The sequence below is a fragment of the Bos javanicus genome, chromosome 19 (assembly GCF_032452875.1).
Source record: "Bos javanicus breed banteng chromosome 19, ARS-OSU_banteng_1.0, whole genome shotgun sequence".
NCBI lineage: Eukaryota > Metazoa > Chordata > Mammalia > Artiodactyla > Bovidae > Bos > Bos javanicus.
The window spans coordinates 7,325,424-7,351,018 of record NC_083886.1 but is presented as its reverse complement, the minus strand read 5'-3'; the positions used below and the strand labels follow the sequence as shown (position 1 = coordinate 7,351,018).

The 25,595-nt window shown below is 41.7% G+C and overlaps 2 pseudogenes; one reads left to right on the top strand and one right to left on the bottom strand.

The window, feature by feature from the left end:
- Positions 1-5,495: 5,495 nt before the first annotated feature.
- Positions 5,496-6,890, bottom strand: LOC133231555 (NEDD8-conjugating enzyme UBE2F-like; annotated as a pseudogene).
- A 16,354-nt stretch (positions 6,891-23,244) lies between these two features.
- LOC133233065 (NEDD8-conjugating enzyme UBE2F-like) lies at positions 23,245-23,876 on the top strand (annotated as a pseudogene).
- Positions 23,877-25,595: the final 1,719 nt, after the last annotated feature.

Below are 25,595 nucleotides of genomic sequence, written 5' to 3'. Positions count from 1 at the left end.
CTTTGCCCTGCTTCATTTTGTCCTCCATGGCCAAACTTGCCTATTACTCTAAGTATCTCTTGACTTCCTACTTTTGCTTTCCAGTCCACTATGATGAAAAGGACATCTTTTTTTTTTTTTTGGTGTTAGTTCTAGAAGGTCTTGTAGGTCTTCATAAAAGCATTCAAATTCAGCTTCTTAGGCATTAGTGGTTGGGGCATAGACTTGGATTAATGATATTGAATAGTTAGCCCAGAAAATGAACATAGATAATTCTGTTGCTTTTGAGATTGAATCCAAGCACTGCATTTCGGATTCTTTGTTAACTATGAGGGCTACTCCATTTCTTCTAAGCGATTCTTGCCCACAGTAGTAGATATAATGGTCATCTGAGTTAAATTCACCCATTTCAGTCCCTTTTAGTTCACTGTTTCCAAAAATGTCAATGTTCACTCTTGCCATCTCCTGTTTGCTGCTAAGTTGCTTCAGTCATGTCCAACTCTGTGCAACCCCATAGACGGCAGCCCACCAGGCTCCCCGGTCCCTGGGATTCTGCAGGCAACACTGGAGTGGGTTGCCATTTCCTTCTCCAATGCAGGAAAGTGAAAAGTGAATGTGAAGTTGCTCAGTTGTGTCCAACTCTTCGCGACCCCATGGACTGCAGCTCACCAGGCTCCTCTGTCCATGGGATTTTCCAGGCATGAGTACTGGAGTGGGGTGCCATTGCTATCTCCTGTTTGACCACTTTCAATTTATGTTGATTCATGAACTTAACCTTCCAGGTTCCTATGCAATATTCTTTATAGCATCAGACTTTGTTTTACCACCATCACATCCATAACTGTGTGTTGTTTTCACTTTGGCTCAGCTTCTTCATTCTTTCTGGAGCTATTTCTCCCCTCTTCTCCAGTAGCACATTGGGCATCTACCATCCTGAGGAGTTCATCTTTCAGTGTCATATCTTTTTGCCTTTTCATTGGGTTCTCAAGGCAAGAATGATGAAGTGGTTTACTATTCCCTTCTCCACATTTTATCAGAACTCTGCACCATGATCCATCTGTCTTGGGTGGCCCTACATGGTATGGCTCATAGTTTCACTGAATCAGACAAGGCTGTGGTCCATGTGATCAGTCTGATTATTTATTGTAGACCATCCTGAGTTTCCTGCTCAGGTTCTCACAAGGCTGCCATCAGGATATCAGTGGGGTGTATTCCTTTCTCGATCTCGGGATCCTTTTCCAAGCTCGTGGGGCTGTCAGCAGAATTCAGTTCCTTGTAGCTATAGGGCTGAGGGCCCCTCTTTCTTTCTAGTTGTCACTGGGGTCCTCTCTTGAGCCTTCTTACAATACTGACTTTTGGAAACCACCAAATCTATATTAATTAATCCAAGAGTCAGAGATGTGAGGTATCATGTCAAATCCTATAAAAAAAAAAATAATGGAGAACACAAATCCTTTGATGTATGTTGGTATTAATTATTGGTAGTATCATGAGGTTCTTTCATGAGGCCAAGGTGTTGTTTATGTCTGAGGATTTCTTGATTATTTGAGAGACAGTATGAGGAAATCAGCATACCCAGACATAAAAACCTTGCTCAGAGAATCTCTAATCTTGACACACCTCCAGAAACCACTCCACCTTCATCTTTAAAAGAAGAGTCTGTTCTACAGAATGTTGTATGAAAAGAAATAGTAAATCTGAAAGCATTTAATAACTACAAAGTGATCTGTAGCTGTGCGATTTTGTCAGTATCTCCAAGATTTATAGTTTAATCAAAACCCCATCAAGACTGTGCTAATCTGCTTGCAGTGTCTGATGCAATATCAAAATATGTTCTATGTAGCATACTACAGTGTATTATGTATATGTTAGTGCCTGGCACAAAAGAGGCACTCTATTATTTTCTGTTCCCTTTACCCACTGAAAGTACATACTTTGACTCTCTAGCTAACACCAAACATTCTGCAGAATGATAGTCAAGCTGCAATTATGCTTCTGTGATCCTTTTGAAATTTTCTTTGATAAACAAATGGAGCAAAAATCAGAATAATCTTTATATTATGAAAAATTTCATCCTACTTATACATCAGCTTTTTCACCTCACTTCTTGCGCCCTCTACTGACTGCAAGTTTGTATTGATTTAGCAAACTGAACTGATTTGAACAAAGTGAAAGTGAAAGTTGCTCAGTCGCGTCCAACTCTTTGAGACCCCATAGACTATACAGTCCATGGAATTCTCCAGGCCAGAATACTGGAGTGGGTAGCTGTTCCCTTCTCCAGGGGACCTTCCCAATCCAGGGATCGAACCCAGGTCTCCCGCATTGCAGGCGGATTCTTTACTCAGGTTTCCTGCATTGCAGGAGGATTCTTTACCAGTTGAGCTATCAGGGAAGCCCCATTTTGAACAGAAAGATTACAGTTCTCCAGCCTGTGACTATGACTAATATGTATGCTACTTTTCTCACAAAAATAGGATCAGGCTGCATATGTTTTCAAAAATGTGCTTTTAGCACTGTGTATGGCAAACTTCTTTCCATGTCAATAAATGTATCATCATAATGGCTACATGGTGTTGCATTGCAAGGATGTCCCAACCTTATGAGAGCACATTGAGTCTGCCTCAGCTTTTCGAATTGCTATTTTTGCATAATATTTATGCCTCATATTTTCCATGAAGATATGTTAAAAACTAGAGCCAAAATTGATAACACTCCATAATTAACCCTGGAATCTAAAACAGATACATCAGTACTAAGAGTCACACTACAGAGTACTGCCGAATATTTCTTCTATCAGTTCCCATTCCCGGCGCGGCTTATCTTTTCCTACTAAATTGCACCAAAATATGTCACAAGCAAAGAGCAAACATTTTAAAAGATTTAAAATCTTGTTTGCAATAGGATCCAAGAAGATAGTTCATCTCCAAAATGAGGATCGATTATCATGAATAAGGAAATAATTGAGGTCTGGAAAGATTGAGTGAAAATTAGAAATGTCTTTGGCGTGTTCACCTCCTGCTGAAGGAATGAATGCCCTAAATTATACTGAAAAAAATATCAATTAATGAAGCTAAAAAAAAAACTTGAGAGCTCTCTGAAGACTCACAGGAAAACAAGCAATAATTGAAAATAATGAGAGAAAAGATAAGAAATAAGGAATCCAACAGATGTAATTATGCAAAATAGGAATTCCAGAGCAGGAAATGACACCGGAAGAACACAATTAACAATAAATGACAAAAGACATTTTTGAGTTAAAGAAATATTTGTTTGAAGCTTTACAAAGATCCACTAGTGAACTCTGGGAGTTGGTGATGGACAGGGAGACCTGGCGTGCTGCGATTCATGGGGTCGCAAAGAGTCGGACACGACTGAGCGACTGAACTGAACTGAGCTGAACTGAAGACTTCCTTGGTGGCCCAGTGGATAAGAATTCATCTGCCAATGCAGGAGACACAGGTTCCATCCCTGCTCCAGGAAGATTCCACGTGCTGGGGAATAACTAAGCCCATGCGCCACAACTTCTGAGGCCACGTTCTGGAGCCCAGGAGCTGCAGCGGCTGTACCCGTGTGCTGAGCTACGGAGGCCTGCACGCCTAGAGCCCGTGCTTGGCAGCAAGAGAAGCCACTGCATGAAAAGCCCGCGACCCCAGCGAAGAGTAGCCCTCACTCACCACAGCTAGAGAAAGCCCGCATGCAGCAACAAAGAGCCAGGGCAACCAAAATAATACATAATCTTTTAAAAACGCTCACTAAAAACAAATGAAACACAAGCCTAGGTATACTCAGGCAAAATTCTTGAATATAAAAGACAAACCAAGCTTTCTGCATGAATTGAAGCTTCAAACACAGAAAATCATGCATTCTAGAGAAGAACACAAATCAAGCTCTTCTTCCTAAACCTAAATGTCAATCATCAATGTTTACAGAACTTTGAGGATGGGTCAAAATTAAGAATTCAAGAATAGTAAAAACATAGCTTAAAAGAGCTAAAACTGAACAATAAAAGCATGGTTTTGAAGCATTCTGCAAAAGTAAAAATATAATTCTTAAAGGAGAGGATTGACGTTGTAAACCACAACCATAATAGCTTAGTGAAAGGTAGCATAAAATCACTGTATTTTTTCTTTTGGGGGATGAGATTAATATTTTATATTGAAGTCTAGTTGATGCACAGCACTATGTAAGTCACAGGTCTACACTACACTGATTCACAGTCTTAAAGCTTATACTCCCTTGTTAGTTGTAAAATATTGCCTGTGTTCCACATGCTGTCCAATGTCTTTGTAGTCTATTTTATGCCTAACAGTTTGTACCTCTTCACCCTCCTCCCCACTTTTCCCCCTAAACTGGTAACCACTAGTTTGTCCTCTGTATCTGTAAGTCTGCTTCTTTCTCATTATAGGCATTAGCTTGTTCTACTGTGGATTCCGCATATAAGTGATCACATACAGTCAGGCTTTCTCTGACTTATTTCACTTAGCATAATGCCCTCCAAGTCCACCCATCTTGCTGCAAATGGCAAAATTTCCCTCTTTTTTATGATCAAGTAGCATTTCATTGTATATATAAACCACTTCTTCTTCCTTTTTAAAGAGACAAATATCTTTTACTGTCAAGCACCATGCATCACCTGGAAACCATGCATTGTGAGGAGGTTGAGGCTGAGGTTCAGGGAATCAGAATCCAGCCCCCAAAACTACATCAGACACGTGAGTCCTGCCAGGTGGAGAGGAGATTTTGCAGGACTCACAGGGGTATCAGAGGAGGGGTAGCGCATCCCCTGCTGGGAACTGTGGGGAGACCACATTACATGCCAGGCCACCCACAGCCACTGCCAGACCTCTCTGCTGGCTCCCGGCCTCCCATCACCGTCCGGCCCAGTGTGCAGTGCCCAGGGCCTGCCGTAGTCTCTTCTCCAGCACCAGGAACTCTTGGGACATGGATTGCCCTGCTGTGGTCAGTCGCTCAGTCGTGTCTGACTCTTTGAGACCCCATGAATGTAGCCCGCCAGGCTCCTCTGTCCATGGGGAGTCTCCAGGCAAGAATACTGGAGGGGGTCGCCATGCCCTCCTCCAAGGGATCTTCTGAACCTAAGGATCAAACCCGGGTGTCCCGCATGGCAGGCGGACTCTTCACCCTCGGAGCCATAAGGGAAGCCGTGGGACATGGATTATTTCTTCCAAATTCAGGAAAATACGCATTGCAGTAAGACCTCTACAGCAAATGGCTCTGTACTCTGGGAAGCTTCACTGCATTTAAGTAGGGGCGACATTCGTGGGAGCAGCTACGAGAATTCGCCTCCAATCACAGTCTGTAGCAGGGTTCTGAGTGCCAATCTGTGACTGCGCTGAACACATCCTTAGCAACACCCATGCAAGGACTAACTCTGAGAGGAGGAAAAGCAAGCTCAAGCCTCAATGCTGAGTTCATTACAACTTCTCGAGAATCTCATCAACAGTCCATGCGGTATAGTTTCAAAAAATAAGCATCTTAAGGTAAGCAGATAACTCTTTTAGAACCCCAAATATATTTTCTGGCTATATTTATGTGGGGCTCTCTGTCTGCAATGGGTGGCCTGGAAGATGCTGTTCCTCAGGACAACATGTGATCACAGGACTTGGATGGCCAATGGGACTGGGGGGAGCTGAGTACTTGGGAGGAGGCTCCCTTCTGGTTTCAGTTGGAGACCAACTTCTAAGGCACAGTCCAGGGCCCTGAAGTCCTCTCCCCGTATCCTCTGGTATAACGCTTAATGTAGTCTTCCCCTTTATTCCAGAAGACCTCCTTGTCCCCTAAACGATGTTCTGCAGCTTCTATATCCAGTGGATCACCAAAATTCAAAGGATCAGTAAACAAAGAGTTTAGTCCCCAAACAGCATCCTTCAGCGTCCTTGTGGGGGCCCAGTCAGTGCCCTGAGACGTATCTCGCCTTTTCCTGTGGACTTGGGGTTCCAGACCTGGGTCAAGCAGTTCACTTTGGGAGGCACCGTGTTGTACACATCGAAAACTTCAGCTCCAAACTGAAATTTTCCAACCTGTTAGTAACCCTTATCTAGGGTGACAGCTGAAAGCAATGAAGCTCGCTTGGGTCGGAAAAATGCACTTTACACCTATAAGGTAAATTAGATCCAAGTTCTGCAACATCTTTAACAAACAGCCTGTCTGTCACAGAAACCCGCTGAGTGGAGTCAGAGGCTGTGGGTGACACCCAGGACCTTTGAGACTGTCCTCGCGCTTCAGTTTGCTTGCCAGCGTCAGCATCACTGGGATATTTATCCTGGTCCTCTGGAGACAGGCAAGGCAGGCCAGTGCCCAGCACCACAGTGGGCAGGGGATGTTGAGACTCAGCCCCTCGCCTGTGCCACATCTTCTTTGTCCTTCATCTGTTGCCCAACACTTAGGTTGTTTCCATATCTTGGCAGTTATAAATAATGCTGCTATGAACATTGCAGTGCATTTGTCTTTTTGAATTGGTGTTTTGTTTTGGTATACACCAGGAGTGGAATTGCTGGATCATACTGTAAAATATTTTTATTTTTTTAGTAATCTCCTTACTGTTTTCCACAGTGGCTGCACCAAAGTACATTCCTGCCAACAGTGTAACAAGGTTCCCTTTTCTCCACATCCTTGCCAACATTTGTTATTTGTGTTCTTTTGGATGATAGCCATTCTGACAGGTGTGAGGTGGTATCTCATTGAGGTTTTGATCTGCATTTCCTAGATGATTGTCGAAGGTGAGCATCTTTTCATGTGCCTGTTGGCCACCTGCATTTCCTCTTTGGAAAATGTCTTTTCAGTTCTACTGCTCATTTTTTAACTGAGTTTTTCTTTTTTTATGTTGAGTTATATGAGCTGTTTATATATGTTGGATATTAACCCCTTATCAGTCATACCATTTGCAAATATTTTCTCCCATTCAGTAGGTTGTCTTTTTGCTTTGTTGATGTTTTTTTATTCTTGATACTAATACATATAATCTGTATATTCAAAAACCTTATTGTTAGTAGAATTTTTTCACCTTTTCTGGTGTATAGAATGTCTTCTGTTTTAGTTATTACTGCTTAACAAACCACCCCAAAGCTTAGCGGCTTGAAACAACAACCATTAGTTGTTTTGCTTGTGTATCTGCAACTTAGGCAGGACTCAGTGAAGCCAGCTCACCTCTGCTCCATGCAGTGTGTGCTGGGGCAACTCAATGGAGAATGCAAATGGTGGGTTAGAGGATCTACTTTCAAGATGATGCACTTGCATGTCTGGCAAGCTGGTTCTGCCTGCCAGCCAGGAATTCAGCCCGGGCTGTGGACTAGGGCCTTTGGATCCCCTCCAAGGCTTCTTGGCCTTCCTCACGTCATGGTGTCTAGAAACTGAGGCAAGCCTCCAGAGGAACAGGAAGCAGTATTCTCTTCTGTGACTTGGTCCTAGGAGTTACAGAGTATCACTTCTGGGTGTGGGCAGAGGTCACGCTGGCTTACGATGAGGGGACGTAGGTACTACCTCTCGCTGGTGTGACTGTCACAGTCACGTCGTAGGAGCTTATGTGGGATGAGAGGAACTGTTGTGGCCATTTTTTAGAAAGTACAATTTGTCAAATTACTAAAGGGGAGAAAGTATTTCAAAATCTCCTTATATAAGGCCTTATTTAACTTCGTAATTATGAGAAACGGCTAGAATTAGAAAGATTTGAATTTGAATCCTGACTGTAATACTTACTTTCTCTGCATCTATGGACATTTCACTTAGTCTTTTAAAAACTATTTGTTAAAGGGAAATATTGATATACAACACATAGAGTTTGTATCTGACTCATATTAAACAGTCAGTAAATGAACATTTGTAAAAAAAAAAAACAAGGATGACTGGGATACCACTGTTCATATTGTTTCAGAAGTTCTAGCCCAGTGATTTTCAAGTTTAGTTTTGAGAGTAGAACCCATTTCCCCTCATAACTCTTTGGCAAAGCGATTAGAAAACCAACAAAAGCTTAGCTCTTATTTTTGAAGCAAGACTGGGGCTCTGGAGCTCTCCCTGCTTGTGTACTCTACTTCCCATGACGGAGCTGGAGACATCTGCTCAGACGTTTCAGTCCATATGATAACATGGGAAAGGAAAATACTTGGTATAGTTATTGGATAAGCTGTGAAACATTTATCTTCCCTACTCCTGACAATATGATTGTCTGTGTAGAAAACTGAGAACAACTTAAAAACTAATGGAACTGACAAAATAATTAAGTATACAATTCATATTCATATATATATACTGTGAATGTATAGGAAGATCCACAGAATTCTTATATTAATTCACTCAGCAGATATTTATGTGTAAAAGTGAAAGTTGCTCAGTTGTGTCCAACTCTTTGTGACCCCATGGACTATACAGTCTATGGAATTCTCCAGGCCACAATACTGGAGTGGGTAGCTGTTCCCTTCTTCAGGGGAACTTCCCAACCCAGGGATTGAACCCAGGTCTCCACATAGCAGGCAGATTCTTTACCAGCTGAGCCACCAGGGAAGCCCTATTTACATACAGGTATGTGCTTATAATGGGGGATACAGTGGTGAAAGGGATGGACAGGTCTCTGCTGTTGGACTTATGCTCTGATGGAGAAGGCATGTGCTCAACTAACTACAGATCAATATCATTGGAGAGCAAATAGCACTTATTTGTTTACTTTTCATTGCTTTTCCACTCTCCCCACTGAGGGAGTAAATTTTATATAGGAAAAAAATGTAAATGGCTGAGATAACAAATAAAAGAGGCTGAGGAAGAGTCTCTAGAAGGAAGATTTAGGCTGAAACCCAAAAGATTGGAATGAGTGAAGGGTGTCAGGAGAGCAGCTGAGGCAGAGAAAAGAGTGAGGGCTGCATTTCTGAGGTGAGGAGACACTTGGTATAACCAGAAACTAAAGAACAGCAGACTGTGGCCTAGTGAGTTAAGGGAGGGTGGAGAAGATGGGGAGGAGATGCAGCAAGGGCCAATCAGATGGCAGAGGACTCTACAGGCCAGGGGAAGAAATGTTAATGATATTTACTGCACCCTGAATCCAAGGAATGGTTACAAGGAGGCCAGGGGGTGGGGTGGGATCACAGGATGACTCAGCATTTTAATGCAGCTCTCTGTCTCTGTGTCAGGAGTGGACTCCAGCAGGGAGACCATCAGCAGGTCACTAGGACATCAGGAGCAGTCGTGTGGCTTTGGTGAGGTGAGAAGTGCAGATAGCAAGAAGTGGACAAATCCAAGCTCACATGTGGGAAGTACAAATGGCAAAAACTTGAAAAATCATACTTTGGTTTTGAAGGAAAGAGAGTAGTATCATTGTAAGGTTTCTTAACTTCCAAAGAAATCTGATCTACCCTCATGGACATGCAACCCTAGAGAGACAGTGAGCAGAGAGGACCTGAATGAGACCTTTTCCAGGTGGAAATGGTCTAAATTAAGTCGGTAGAAGTTATGAAGAACGTGGTCTACAATCCCAGTCAGGCTTTGGATTCCAAACTTGAGTGCTCTACTCTAAGGGAAGATTCAAGGCACCAATTTTTATGCCGATTAATATGAGAGTGCAGCTTTTCAGTCTGGGGATCACAACTGAAGTGAAACCCTAGACTTGGCCTGAAACATCCCCTGTGGTGATTAGTCAGGGCAAGGGAAGGGACTTTGTAATACAACACTTCCAGCTACTCTCTGAATCCCTTTACTGGAAGATGGTGGATAACTTTATTCTCTGATCCCTTTCAGGAGTCAAACAGATCTAGTTTTTGAACTATCATTTTCATTTAATAAAGTTCACATAAGGTACATATTTCAACAAGCAAAACTATAAACTCCTTTCCCTAGCAGTTGATTTGTGTGCATTGTATGTGTATTAGCAGGTGGAATACACTAGGGACCCCGAGTTTTCATTGGATTGGTGACAATATGATTTGACTAACTGGATAATCTAGTTATTATTCAAGGTATGACCTCTTTATACTACAATTTTCTCATCTATAGAAGTGGTGGACTAGATAATAGGTAACATACACTAACAACTTTCTATAGTAAATTGTGTTTTTGTGAACGGCAAGCTAAAGATAAGAATTTGCACCTCATGCATCTTTGTACCTATAATAGCTATTAGAGCCATGAAAGCATAAAATCTCACCTTGTTGTTCTTGTTCAGTCACTCAGTCATGCCTGACCCTTTGCAACCCCATGGACTGTAGCCCACCAGGCTCCTCTGTCCATGGGATTCTCCAGGCAAGAATACTGGAGTGGGTAGCCATTCCCTTCTCCAGGGGATCAGTACTTAAGAAGAATTCTTATTTATTATTTAATTTTATGCTTTTATCTTTTAACATTAGCCACTTTGATAAATATTGATCAATAGACATCTATAAACACATGAGTATGTAAATAAGTAAAAGAATAAACTAAGGGTGATATCTCAATTCTTCTTCAGTATTAAATTTTATAGTTTTACGGCTATGATTCATTAGTCTTTTAGGCATAAAAATATTCGCAGATCTAATTGGACTAGAAATTATGTTCTCTGCTTCATGTCTGCTGCTGCTGCTAAGTCGCTTCAGTCATATCCGACTCTGTGAGACCCCATAGAGGGCAGCCCACCAGGCTCCCTCGTCCCTGGATTTCTCCAGGTGAGAACACTGGAGTGGGTTGCCATTTCCTTCTCCAATGCATGAAAGTGAAAAGTGAAAGTGAAGTCACTCAGTCGTGTCCAACTCTTCTCGATCCCATGAACTGCAGCCTACCAGTCTCCTCCGCCCATGGGATTTTCCAGGCAAGAGTATTGGAGTGGGGTGACATTGCCTTCTCCGGCTTCATGTCTTTAGATCCCATATCAGTAAGAGGTGACCTAGAAATGAGAAATAGGTTCTAGAATCGAACAGAACTGGCTCCAAACTTCAGCTCTGCCTCTGATCTACTCATGTGAACTTGGACAAGTTACTTTATTTTTCTAAACTTCAGTTCTTCATGTAAAATCTGGAGAGTATAATAGAATGGATTTTAAAACTGGTATTTTAAAGATTAAACAAAAACTCTTAGCACAGTTTCTGTTACAACAAGTATTCAGCAGACTTAATCTACTCTTAACCAATTTATAGGTTACTGTTTTATGAACTTTGGAGCCTGGCAACAGGTTCATCACCCTACTTTGCTACTCCATTGCCCTAGCAAGATAAAACTCTTGAGTATTTTAGCAGGAGCAGACATTCAACATTACAAGTTGAATAGAATAAAACAAATGTGATTCAGATGGCCTTTGAAACAGATTCACATCAGCTCAGCTATAGAAGTTCGAATTAACTACTGAGAAACCTGTATGCAGGTCAAGAAGCAACAGTAAGAACCTTACATGAAACAACTGACTGGTTCAAAACTGAGAAAGGAGTATGACAAGGCTGCTCATTGTCACCCTGTTTCTTTAGCTTATATGCAGAGCACATCTTGTGAAATGCCAGGCCAGATGAGTTACAAGCTGGAATCAAGATTGCTAGAGAAATATCAACAACCTCAGATATGCAGATGATACTACTCTAATGGCAGAAAGAGAAGAACTAAAGAGCCTTTTGATGAGGGTGAAAGAGGAGAGTGAAAAATCCAGCTTAAAACTCAGTATTAAAAAAAAAAAAAAAAAAGATCGTGGCATCAGGTCCTATTACTTCATGGCAAATAGAAGGGGAAAAAGTGGACAGTAGAATCAGTGGAAAATCAGTGGGAAAAAAGTGGAAATCAGTGACAGATTTCCTCTTCTTGGGCTCTAATATCACTGCAGATGCTGACTGCAGCCATGAAATTAGAAGACCATTGCTTCTTGGCAGGAAAGCAATGACAAACCTAGTGTATGAAAAAGCAAAGACATCACTTTGCTGACAAAGGTCCATATAGTCAAGGCTATGATCTTTCCAGTAGTCATGTACGGATGTGAGTTGGACCGTAAAGAAGGCAGAGTGCCGAAGAATTGATGCTTTTGAACTTTGGCGCTTTAGAAGAACCTTGAAAGTCCCTTGGACAGCAAGGAGATCAAACCAGTCCATCCTAAAGGAAATCAACCTTGAATACTCATTGGAAGGAGTGATGCTGAAGCTGAAGTTCCAATACTTTGGCCACCTGATGCAAATAGCTGACTCACTGGAAAAGACCCTGATGTTGGGAAAGGTTGAAAGCAGAAGGAGAAGAGGGCAATATAGGATGAGATGGTTGGATGGCATCACTGATTCAGTGGGCATGACCTTGGTCAAACTCCGGGAGATGGTGAGGGACCATCTGTGGCCTGGCTTGCCACAGTCCATAGGGTTGCAAAGAGCTGGATATGACTTGGTGACTGAACACGCTCTGAGATAACACACTTCATAAGTGTTTGCCTTCACTTTACAGAGTGCTTTCATTTGTATTATTATATTTATTTACTGTTATGTAATCAAGTTTAAAAAATTGAAGTGACTCTCCTGATTCTTAAACACTAAAATTTTTTAACTGCAAAGCTAGTTTTCGTGACCATGGCTCTATCTTGGAAATCCACAAACCAAATTAGTACTGTGAAAACTGTCCCAGGGAAAGTAGTTCTGATCCATACACAGATGTTTTTGTCTATGATATAATACATTTCATTAACTTTTCAGTCTCTTGGTGCCTAATACCTTTTATTGGTGAATAAGAACACATATTCTTTTAGTCCCCCAACTAAAAATAAAACCAAAACACTGATCAATCACAATAGGTAAAGCCTAACTTTGTTCCCTGTGCAAAGTTAGGCATTGGTGAGCATTCATTATTCCTTCATTTTTCATAGTATCTCAGAATGGTGTTTTCTTTTTCTTCTGCTATTATTAATGACAATTATAGTCTCATAACTTTATTAGAATTATTTCTCTTATTTGTTTAAACGTCACAAATTTCAAATATACTGAAGTGTTCAGTTCAGTTCAGTTGCTCAGTTGTGTCTGACTCTTTGAAACCCCATGGACTGCAGCACCCCAGGCTTCCCTGTCCATCACCAACTCCTGGAGCTTGCTCAAACTCATGTCTATCGAGTTGGTGATGCCATCCAACCATCTTATCCTCTGTCATCCCCTTCTCCTCCTGCCTTCAGTCTTTCCCAACATCAGGGTCTTTTCTAAGGAGTCAGGTCTTTGCATCAGGTGGCCAATGTATTGGCGCTTCAGCTTCAGCATCAGTCCTTCCAGTAATTTTTCAGGACGAATTTCCTTGAGGATTGACTGGTTTGATCTCCTTGCAGTCCGAGGGAATCTCAAGTTCTCCAACACCACAGTTTAAAAACATCAATTCTTCTCCTTTCTTTATGGTCTTCATCAGCTTTCTTTATGTCCAACTCTTCATCCATGCATGATTACTGGAAAAACCAGTGATGGAAAAACCATAGCTTTGACCATATGGACATTTGTCAGCAAAGTAATGTTTTTAATATGCTGTCTTGGTTTGTCATAGCTTTTTTCCAAGAAGCAAGTGTCTTTTAATTTCCTGGCTGCAGTCACCATCTGCAGTGATTTTGGAGCCCAAGAAAAGAAAGTCTGTCACTGTTTCCACTGTTTCCCCATCTATTTGCCATGAAGTGATGGGACTAGATATCATGATCTTTGTTTTTTGAATGTTGAATTTTAAGCCAACTTTTTCACTCTCCTCTTTCACTTTCATCAAGAGGCTCTTTAGTTCTTCCTCACTTTCTGCCATAAGGGTGGTATCGTCTCATATCTGAGGTTATTGATATTTCAGCAGGGAATCTTGATTCCAGTTTGTGCTTCATTCAGCCCAGCATTTTGCAAGATGTTCTCTGCATAAAAGTTAAATAATCAGGATGGCAATATAAAGCCTTGAAGTATTCCTTTCCCGATTTGGAACCAGTCTGTTGTTCCATGTTTGGTTCTGTTGCTTCTTGACCTGCATACAGATTTCTCAGGAGGCAGGTAAGGTGGTCTGGTATTCCCATCTCTTTCGGAATTTTCCACAGTTTGTTGTGATCCACATAGTCAAAGGCTTTAGCGTAGTCAATGAAGCAGAAGTAGATGTTTTTGTGGAATTGTCTTGCTTTTTCTATGATCCAACAGATGTTGGCAATTTGCTCTCTGGTTCCTCTGCCTTTTCTAAATCCTGCTTGAACACCTGGAAGTTCTCAATTCATGTATTGTTGATTCTTCACATACGTGAAGTTCTCAATTCACATACTAGCTTAGAGAATTTTAAGCATTACTGATGTGTAGAGTGTAACATTCTTGAACCCACCATCCAGCATATACATTGATATTGTTTCTTATTTGACTCATAATTTTTTAAAAAATAAAATAAATCAGTTATTGTTGAAGTTAACAATATCCTTCTCATTCACATTCACAGTTTTCAGGGCAAATTTGTGGTCTGTAAACACTATTAAGTAGCTTACTCTGTACATCCTTCTATAACTTGCTTTTTTATTCATCAGTATTTTCAGGATTTGTCCATGATTTACAGATTTTTTTCTTTAATTTTAAAAGATGTATAATGAATAAAGCACAATTTACTTATTGATTTTCTGGTTGGTAGATCGTCATTATGTTTTATCAACATTTTTTTTTTTTTTTTGCCATTAAAACAATGTGAATTCTTTATGCAATATTAGCAGTTCTCTCAATATAGTAATAGGAATGCAACTGCTGGACATACAGTATGTGTATCCTCACATTTAATTGACCTTTTCAATTTGTGTTTCATGCTATCAGTTACATTTTAACTAGAATACTTTGTCAGAGCTATTGTTTTCCTCCATATTCACCAACATGTAATTTTTTAGTTTTTGCCAATTTAATGTAAACAATTAATGATGTAATTTATTTTGCATTTCTCTGGTTGCTATGGAAATTTAGCCGCTTTTCATGTGTGCTTATGCTGTTTGGGTTTTCTACCTGTTCACATTTTCGATTTTGTTATTTGGGTTTTTTACACTGATTCCTAGTTCTGTATATATTATCAGTATTGATCGTTGGTTGGCTTTGTGAGTAACAAATGTCTTCTACCAATTCATATGTTGGGTTTTGATTTATTCATAGTATACAACTGAACAGGAGTTCCTGTGTTTTAATGTAAACAATAGTCAGTCAAGAGTAGGTGCAGGAAAGAAGAAGTTTCTGTTTATTTTAAGCACCAAGGAATTTGATGCAGGGAATTAATTGCTGGTTAAGTTCCTAGAATAAGTGTGTGTTTGTTTTGTTTTGTTTTCAAATATATGGGGTGGGGGGAGAGATTGGCTAATTTTGTTTCCTTTTTCTTCCCTTCTTTTGTCTTTTACAATTGTCACCAGAGAATGCTATAGAGTGTTTCCAGTTGGTTGAAAATATCATTTGTGACTTATGGAATCATCAACTTTAATGAATATTTTATGAGAGTTTGCAAGTAATGTGTGTCTATTTATTGGCTAGGATGTTCTATAAAAACCCTTTATATCAAGCATGTAACCTATATGCTCAGGCCTTTCATATCTTCACCAATTTTTTGTCTATTTGATCAATCTATTTCCTGGAAAAGAACCTTTACAATGTCCCACCGTGAATGTGAATTTGCTGATTTCTCCTTGTACAGTGAGCCCTTCATATCCGTCAGTTTCCTTGATATCAATCAACCTCACATTGAAAACATAAAAAAAAATCCAGAAAGTAACAGAAAGAAAAAATTGAAAATGCTTAACACAGGCAGTTCTTTTTGTAACATTTACATTGTATTAGGCCTTACAAGTAAACTAAAGATAATTTACGGTGTATGTGGATGTGCATAGGTTATACACAAATATTATACCATTTCATAAGGGATGTGGGTATCTGTGGATTTGGGTATCTTCAAGGGTACTACAATCAATATCCTAGATACTGAGCGAAGACTGTACTGGTGACATTTTTCCCTTATGTATTTGAGATTATACATATAGGGTACAAAGATGCATGAGGTGCAAATTCTTATCTTTAGCTTGCTGTTCACAAGAACACAATTTACTAAAGAAAGTAGTTAGTGTATGTTACCTATTATCTAGTCCACCACTTCTATAGATGAGAAAATTGTAGTATAAAGAGGTCATACCTTGAATAATAACTAGATTATCCAGTTAGTCAAATCATGTTGTCACTGATCCAGTGAAAACTCAGGGTCCCTAGTGTATTCCACCTGCTAATACAAATACAATGCACACAAATCAGCTGCTAGGGAAAGGAGTTTATAGTTTTGCTTGTTGAAATATGTACCTTATGTGAACTTTATTAAATGAAAATGATAGTTCAAAAACTAGATCTGTTTGACTCCTGAAAGGGATCAGAGAATAAAGTTATCCACCGTCTTCCAGTAAAGGGATTCAGAGAGTAGCTGGAAGTGTTGTATTACAAAGTCCCTTCTGTTGCCCTGACTAATCACCACAGGGGATGTTTCAGGCCAAATCTAGGGTTTCACTTCAGTCTGGGTTGTGATCCCCAGACTGAAAAGCTGCACTCTCATATTAATCGGCATAAAAATTGGTGCCTTGAATCTTCCCTTAGAGTAGAGCACTCAAGTTTGGAATCCAAAGCCTGACTGGGATTGTAGACCATGTTCTTCATAACTTCTACCGACTTAATTTAGACCATTTCCACCTGGAAAAGGTCTCATTCAGGTCCTCTCTGCTCACTGTCTCTCTAGGGTTGCATGTCCATGAGAGTAGATCAGATTTCTTTGGAAGTTAAGAAAACTTACAAAGATACTACTCTCTTTCCTTCAAAACCAAAGTATGATTTTTCAAGTTTTTGCCATTTGTACTTCCCACATGTGAGCTTGGATTTGTCCACTTCTTGCTATCTGCACTTCTCACCTCACCAAAGCCACACGACTGCTCCTGATGTCCTAGTGACCTGCTGATGGTATCCCTGCTGGAGTCCACTCCTGACACAGAGACAGAGAGCTGCATTAAAATGCTGAGTCATCCCATGATCCCACCCCACCCCCTGGCCTCCTTGTAACCATTCCTTGGATTCAGGGTGCAGTAAATATCATTAACATTTCTTCCCCTGGCCTGTAGAGTTCTCTGCCATCTGATTGGCCCTTGCTGCATCTCCTCCCCATCTTCTCCACCCTCCCTTAACTCACTAGGCCACAGTCTGCTGTTCTTTAGTTTCTGGTTATACCAAGTGTCTCCTCACCTCAGAAATGCAGCCCTCACTCTTTTCTCTGCCTCAGCTGCTCTCCTGACACCCTTCACTCATTCCAATCTTTTTGGGTTTCAGCCTAAATCTTCCTTCTAGAGACTCTTCCTCAGCCTCTTTTATTTGTTATCTCAGCCATTTACCTTTTTTCCTATATAAAATTTACTCCCTCAGTGGGGAGAGTGGAAAAGCAATGAAAAGTAAACAAATAAATGCTATTTGCTCTCCAATAATGATATTGATCTGTAGTTAGTTGAGCACATGCCTTCTCCATCAGAGCATAAGTCCAACAGCAGAGACCTGTCCATCCCTTTCACCACTGTATCCCGTTACAAGCACATACCTGCATGTAAATAGGGCTTCCCTGGTGGCTCAGCTGGTAAAGAATCTGCCTGCTATGTGGAGACCTGGGTTCAATCCCTGGGTTGGGAAGTTCCCCCGAGGAAGGGAACAGCTACCCACTCCAGTATTGTGGCCTGGAGAATTCCATAGACTGTATAGTCCATGGGGTCACAAAGAGTTGGACACAACTGAGCAACTTTCACTTTTACACATAAATATCTGCTGAGTGAATTAATATAAGAATTCTGTGGATCTTCCTATACATTCACAGTATATATATATATGAATATGAATTGTATACTTAATTATTTTTGTCAGTTCCACTAGTTTTTAAGTTGTTTTTAGTTTTCTACACAGACAATCATATTGTCAGGTGTGGGGAAGATAAATTTTTCACAGCTTATCCAATAACTATACCAAGTATTTTCCTTTCCCATGTTATCATATGGACTGAAACATCTGAGCAGATGTCTCCAGCTCCATCATGGGAAGTAGAGTACATGAGCAGGGAGAGCTCCAGACACCCAATCTTGCTTCAAAAATAAGAGCTAAGCGTTTGTTGGTTTTCTAATCACTTTGCAAAAAAGTTATGAGAGGAAAAGTGTTCTACTCTCAAAACTAAACTTGAAAATCACTGGGATAGAACTTCTGGAACAATATGAACAGTGGTATCCCAGTCATACGTGTTTTTTTTTTTAGAAATGATCATTTATTGACTATTTAATATGAGTCAGGTACAAGCTCTAGTCATTGTATATCAATATTTCCCTTTAACAAATAGTTTTTAAAAGACTAAGTGAAATGTCCATAGATGCAGAGAAAGTAAGCATTACAATCAGGATTCAAATTAAAATCTTTCTAATTCTAGCTGTTCTCAGGGAGGCCTGGTGTGCTGAGATTCATGGGGTCGCAAAGAGTCGGACACGACTGAGTGACTGATCTGATCTGATAAGGAGATTTTGAAATACTTTCTCCCCTTTAGTAATTTGACAAACTGTACTTTCTAAAAAACGGCCACGACAGTATCTGTCATCCCACATAAGCTCCTATGTCGTGACTGTGACAGTCACACCAGCGAGAGGTAGTACCTACGTCCCCTCATCGTAAGCCAGGGTGACCTCTGCCCACACCCAGAAGTGATACTCTGTAACTCCTAGGACCAAGTCACAGAAGAGAATACTGCTTCCTGTTCCTCTGGAGGCTTGCCTCAGTTTCTAGACACCATGACGTGAGGAAGGCCAAGAAGCCTTGGAGGGGATCCAAAGGCCCTAGTCCACAGCCCGGGCTGAATTCCTGGCTGGCAGGCAGAACCAGCTTGCCAGCCATGCAAGTGCGTCATCTTGAAAGTAGATCCTCTAACCCACCATTTGCATACTCCATTGAGTTGTCCCAGCACACACTGCATGGAGCAGAGGTGAGCTGGCTCCACTGAGTCCTGCCTAAGTTGCAGATACACAAGCAAAACAAATAATGGTTGTTGTTTCAAGCCGCGAAGCTTTGGGGTGGTTTGTTAAGCAGTAATAACTAAAGCAGAAGACATTCTATACACCAGAAAGGGTGAAAAAATTCTACTAACAATAAGGTTTTTGAATATACAGATTATATGTATTAGTATCAAGAATAAAAAAACATCGACAAAGCAAAAAGACAACCTACTGAATGGGAGAAAATATTTGCAAATTGTATGATTGATAAGGGATTTGATTTAGGTCATACCTGAATGGTCTAGTGGTTTTCCCTACTTTCTTCAATTTAAGTCTGAATTTGGCAATAAGGAGTTCATGGTCTGAGCCACAGTCAGCTCCTGGTCTTGTTTTTGCTGACTCTATAGAGCTTCTCCGTCTTTGGCTGCAAAGAATATAATCAATCTGATTTCAGTGTTGACCATCTGGTGATGTCCATGTATAGAGTCTTCTCTTGTGTTGTTGGAAGAGGGTGTTTGTTATGACCAGTGCATTTTCTTGGCAAAACTCTATTAGTCTTTGCCCTGCTTCATTCCGTATTCCAAGGCCAAATTTGCCTGTTACTCCAGGTGTTTCTTGACTTCCCACTTTTGCATTCCAGTCCCCTATAATGAAAAGCACATCTTTTTTGGGTGTTAGTTCTAAAAGGTCTTGTAGGTCTTCATAGAACCGTTCAACTTCAGCTTCTTCAGCGTTACTGGTTGGGGCATAGACTTGGATTACTGTGATATTGAATGGTTTGCCTTGGAAACGAACAGAGATCAATCTGTCGTTTTTGAGATTGCATTCAAATACTGCATTTTGGACTCTTTTGTTGACCATGATGGATACTCCATTTCTTCTGAGGGATTCCTGCCTGCAGTATTAGATATAATGGTCATCTGAGTTACATTCACCCATTCCAGTCCATTTCACTTCGCTGATTCCTAGAATGTCAACATTCACTCTTGCCATCTCTTGTTTGACCACTTCCAATTTGCCTTGATTCATGGACCTGACATTCCAGGTTCCTATGCAATATTGCTCTTTACAGCATCGGACCTTGCTTCTATCACCAGTCACATCCACAGCTGAGTATTGTTTTTGCTTTGGCTCCATCCCTTCATTCTTTCTGGAGTTATTTCTCCACTGATCTCCAGTAGTATATTGGGCACCTACTGACCTGGGGAGTTTCTCTTTCAGTATCCTATCATTTTACCTTTTCATACTGTTCATGGGGTTCTCAAGGCAAGAATACTGAAGTGGTTTGCCATTCCCTTCTCCAGTGGACCACATTCTGTCAAATCTCTCCACCATGACCCGCCCGTCTTGGGTTGCCCCACGGGCATGGCCTAGTTTCATTGAGTTAGACAAGGCTGTGGTCCTAGTGTGATTAGATTGACTAGTTTTCTGTGAGTATGGTTTCAGTGTGTTTGCCCTCTGATGCCCTCTTGCAACACCTACCATCTTACTTGGGTTTCTCTTACTTGGGTGTGGGGTATCTCTTCACGGCTGCTCCAGCAAAGCACAGCCATTGCTCCTTACCTTGGACGAGGGGTATCTCCTCACTGCCACCCTTCCTGACCTTGAATGTGGGATAGCTCCTCTAGGCCCTCCTGTGCCCGCGCAGCCACTGCTCCTTGGACGTAGGGTTGGTCCTCCCGGCCACCGCCCCTGGCCTCGGTCATGCGGTTGCTCCTCCCCACTGCCGCCCTTGGCCTCGGGCTTAGTTCCCTTATGATTATACAGTGGAAGTGAGAAATAGATTTAAGGGCCTAGATCTGATAGATAGAGTGCCTGATGAACTATGAAATGAGGTTCGTGACATTGTACAGGAGACAGGGATCAAGACCATTTTCATAGAAAAGAAATGCAAAAAAACAAAATGGCTGTCTGCAGAGGCCTTACAAATAGCTGTGAAAAGAAGAGAAGTGAAAAGCAAAGGAGAAAAGGAAAGATATAAACATCTGAATGCAGAGTTCCGAAGAATAGCAAGAAGAGATAAGAAAGCCTTCTTCAGCGATCAATGCAAAGAAATAGTGGAAAACAACAGAATGGGAAAGACTAGGGATCTCTTCAAGAAAATCAGAGATACCAAAGGAACATTTCATGCAAAGATGAGCTCGATAAAGCACAGAAATGGTATGGACCTAACAGAAGCAGAAGATATTAAGAAGAGATGGCAAGAATACACAGAAGAACTGTACAAAAAAGATCTTCACAACCTAGATAATCACGATGGTGTGATCACTGACCTAGAGCCAGACATCCTGGAATGTGAAGTCAAGTGGGCCTTAGAAAGCATCACTATGAACAAAGCTAGTGGAGGTGACGGAGTTCCAGTTGAGCTATTCCAAATCCTGAAAGAGGATGCTGTGAAAGTGCTGCACTCAATATGCCAGCAAATTTGGAAAACTCAGCAGTGGCCACAGGACTGGAAAAGGTCAGTTTTCCTTCCAATCCCAAAGAAAGGCAATGCCAAAGAATGCCCAAACTACCACACAATTGCACTCATCTCACACGCTACTAAAGTAATGCTCAAAATTCTCCAAGCCAGGCTTCAGCAATATGTGAACCTTGAACTTCTTGATGTTCAATCTGGTTTTAGAAAAGGCAGTGGAACCAGAGATCAAATTTCCAACATCTGCTGGATCATAGAAAAAGCAAGAGAGTTCCAGAAAAACATCTATTTCTGCTTTATTGACTATGCCAAAGCCTTTGACTGTGTGGATCACAATAAACTGTGGAAAATTCTGAAAGAGATGGGAATACCAGACCACCTGACCTGCCTCTTGAGAAATCTGTATGCAGGTCAGGAAGCAACAGTTATAACTGGACATGGAACAACAGACTGGTTCCAAATAGGAAAAGGAGTTCATCAAGGCTGTATACCGTCACCCTGTTTATTTAACTTATATGCAGAGTACATCATGAGAAACGCTAGACTGGAAGAAACACAAGCTGGAATCAAGACTGCAGGGAGAAATCTCAATAACCTCAGATATGCAGATGACACCACCCTTATGGCAGAAAGTGAAGAGGAACTCAAAAGCCTCTTGATGAAAGTGAAAGTGGAGAGTGAAAAAGTTGGCTTAAAGCTAAACACTCAGAAAACGAAGATCATGGCATCCGGTCCCATCACTTCATGGGAAATAGATGGGGAAACAGTGGAAACAGTGTCAGACTTTATTTTTCTGGGCTCCAGAATCCCTGCAGATGGTGACTGCAGCCATGAAATTAAAAGACGCTTACTCTTGGAAGGAAAGTTATGACCAACCTAGATAGCATATTCAAAAGCAGAGACATTACTTTGCCAACAAAGGTTCATCTAGTCAAGACTATGGTTTTTCCTGTGGTCCTGTATGGATGTGAGAGTTGGACTGTGAAGAAGGCTGAGCACCGAAGAATTGATGCTTTTGAACTGTGGTGTTGGAGAAGACTCTTGAGAGTCCCTTGGACTGCAAGGAGACCCAACCAGTCCATTCTGAAGATCAGCCGTGGGATTTCTTTGGAAGGAATGATGCTAAAGCTGAAACTCCAGTACTTTGGCCACCTCATGCAAAGAGTTGACTCATTGGAAAAGACTCTGATGCTGGGAGGGATTGGGGGCAGGAGGAGAAGGGGACGACAGAGGACGAGATGGCTTGATGGCATCACTGACTCGATGGATGTGAGACTGGGTGAACTCCAGAAGTTGGTGATGGACAGGGAGGCCTGGCGTGCTGTGATTCATGGGGTCGCAAAGAGTCGGACATGACTGAGCAACTGATCTGATCTGATCTGATGACTGATAAGGGGTTAGTATCCAACATATATAAAGAGCTCGTATAACTCAACATAAAAAAAAAAAAAAACCTCAGTTGAAAAATGAGCAGTAGACTTGAATAGACATTTTCTAAAGAGGAAATGCACGTGGCGAACAGGCACATGAAAAGATGCTCACCTTTGACAATCATCTAGGAAATGCAAATCAAAACCTCAATGAGATACCACCTCACACCTGTCAGAATGGCTATCATCCAAAAGAACACAAATAACAAATGTTGGCAAGGACGTGGGAAAAGGGAACCTTGTTACACTGTTGGCAGGAATGTACTTTGGTGCAGCCACTGTGCAAAACAGTAAGGAGATTACTAAAATAATAAATATAGAATTACCGTATGATCCAGCAATTCCACTCCTGGTGTATATCAAAAAAAAAAAAAAACCCAAAACACTAATTCAAAAAGACAAATGCACTGCAATGTTCATAGAAACATTATTTATAACTGCCAAGATATGGAAAAAACCTATGTCTGTCAACAGATGAAGGACAAAGAAGATGTGGCACAGGCGAGATGCTGAGTCTCGACATCCCCTGCCCACTGTGGTGCTGGGCACTGGCCTGCCTTGCCTGTCTCCAGAGGCCCAGGATAAATATAGCAGGGATGCTGACGCTGGCAAGCAAACTGAAGCGCGAGGACAGTCTCAAAGGTCCTGGGTGTCACCCACAGCCTCTGACTCCACTCAGCGAGCTTCTGTGACAGACAGGCTGTTTGTTAAAGATGTTGCAGAACTTGGATCTAATTTACCTTATAGGTGTAAAGTGCATTTTTCCGACCCAAGCGAGCTTCATTGCTTTCAGCTGTCACCCTAGATAAGGGTTACTAACAGGTAGGAAAATTTCAGTTTGGAGCTGAAGTTTTCGATGCATACAACACAGTGCCTCCCAAAGTGAACTGCTTGACCCAGTTCTGGCACCCCAAGTCCACAGGAAAAGGCGAGATACGTCTCAGGGCACTGACTGGGCCCCCACAAGTGGGGACTAAACTCTTTATTTACTGATCCTTTGAATTTTGGTGATCCACTGGATATAGAAGCTGCAGAACATCGTTTAGGGGACAAGGAGGTCTTCTGGAATAAAGGGGAAGACTACATTAAGCATTACACCAGAGGATATGGGGAGAGGACTGCAGGGCCCTGAACTGTGCCTTAGAAGTTCATCTCCAACTGAAACCAGAAGGGAGCCTCCTCCCAAGTACTCAGCTCCCCTCAGTCCCACTGGGCCATCCAAGTCCTGTGATCCCATGTTGTCCCGAGGAAGAGCCTCTTCCAGGCCACCCATTGCAGACAGAGAGCCCCACATAAATATAGCCAGAAAATATATTTGGGGTTCTAAAAGAGTTATCTGCTTACCTTAAGATGCTTATTTTTTGAAACTATACCACATGGACTGTTGATGAGATTCTCGAGAAGTTGTAATGAACTCAGCATTGAGGCTTGAGTTTGGTTTTCCCCCTCTCTGAGTTAGTCCTTGCACGGGTGTTGCTAAGGATGTGTTCAGCGCAGTCACAGATTGGCGCTCAGAACCCTGCTACAGACTGTGATTGGAGGCGAATTCTCGTAGCTGCTCCCACGAATGTCGGGCCCTACTTAAATGCAGTGAAGCTTCCCAGAGTACAGAGCCATTCACTGTAGAGCTCTTACCGCAATGTATATTTTACTGAATTTGGAAGAAATAATCCATGTCCCAGGGCCTCGCTTATGGCTCCGAGGGTGAAGAGTCAACCCTCCATGCAGGACACCTGGGTTTGATCCTTAGGTTCAGAAGATCCCTTGGAGGAGGGCATGGCGACCCCCTCCAGTATTCTTGCCTGGAGACTCCCCATGGACAGAGGAGCCTGGCGGGCTACATTCATGGGGTCTCAAAGAGTCAGACACGACTGAGCAACTGACCACAACACGGCAATCCATGTCCCAAGAGTTCCTGGTGCTGGAGAAGAGACTACGGCAGGCCCTGAGCACCGCACACTGGGCCGGATGATGATGGGAGGCCGGGAGCCAGCAGAGAGGTCTGGCAGTGGCTGTGGGTGGCCTGGCATGTAATGTGGTCTCCCCACAGTTCACATCAGGGGATGCGCTACCCTCCTCTGATACCCCTATGAGTTCTACAAGATCTCCTCTCCCCCTGGCAGGACTCACGTGTCTGATGTAGTTTTGGGGGCTGGATTCTGATTCCCTGAACCTCAGCCTCAACCTCCTCATAATGCGTGGTTTCCAGGTGATGCATGGTGCTTGACAGTAAAAGATTTTTGTCTCTTAAAAAAGGAAGAAGTGGCTTATATATACAATGAAATGCTACTTGATCATAAAAAGAGGGAAATTTTGCCATTTGCAGCAATATGGGTGGACTTGGAGGGCATTATGCTAAGTGACATAAGTCAGAGAAAGCCTGACCGTATGCGATCACTTATATGTGGAATCTACAGTAGAACAAGCTGATGCCTATAATGAGAAAGAAGCAGACTTACAGATACAGAGGGCAAACTAGTGGTTACCAGTTTAGGGGGAAAAGTGCGGAGGGGGGTGAAGAGGTACAAACTGTTAGGCATAAAATAGACTACAAAGACATTGGACAGCATGTGGAACACAGGCAATGTTTTACAACTAACAAGGGAGTATAAGCTTTAAGACTGTGAATCAGTGTAGTGTAGACCTGTGACTTACATAGTCCTGTGCATCAACTAGACTCAATATAAAATATTAATCTCATCCCCCCAAAGAAAAAAATACAGTGATTTTATGCTACCTTTCACTAAGCTATTACTGTTGTGGTTTACAACGTCAATCCTCTCCTTAAAGAATTGTATTTTTACTTTTGCAGAATGCTTCAAAACCATGCTTTTTTTTTTTTTCCTTTTTT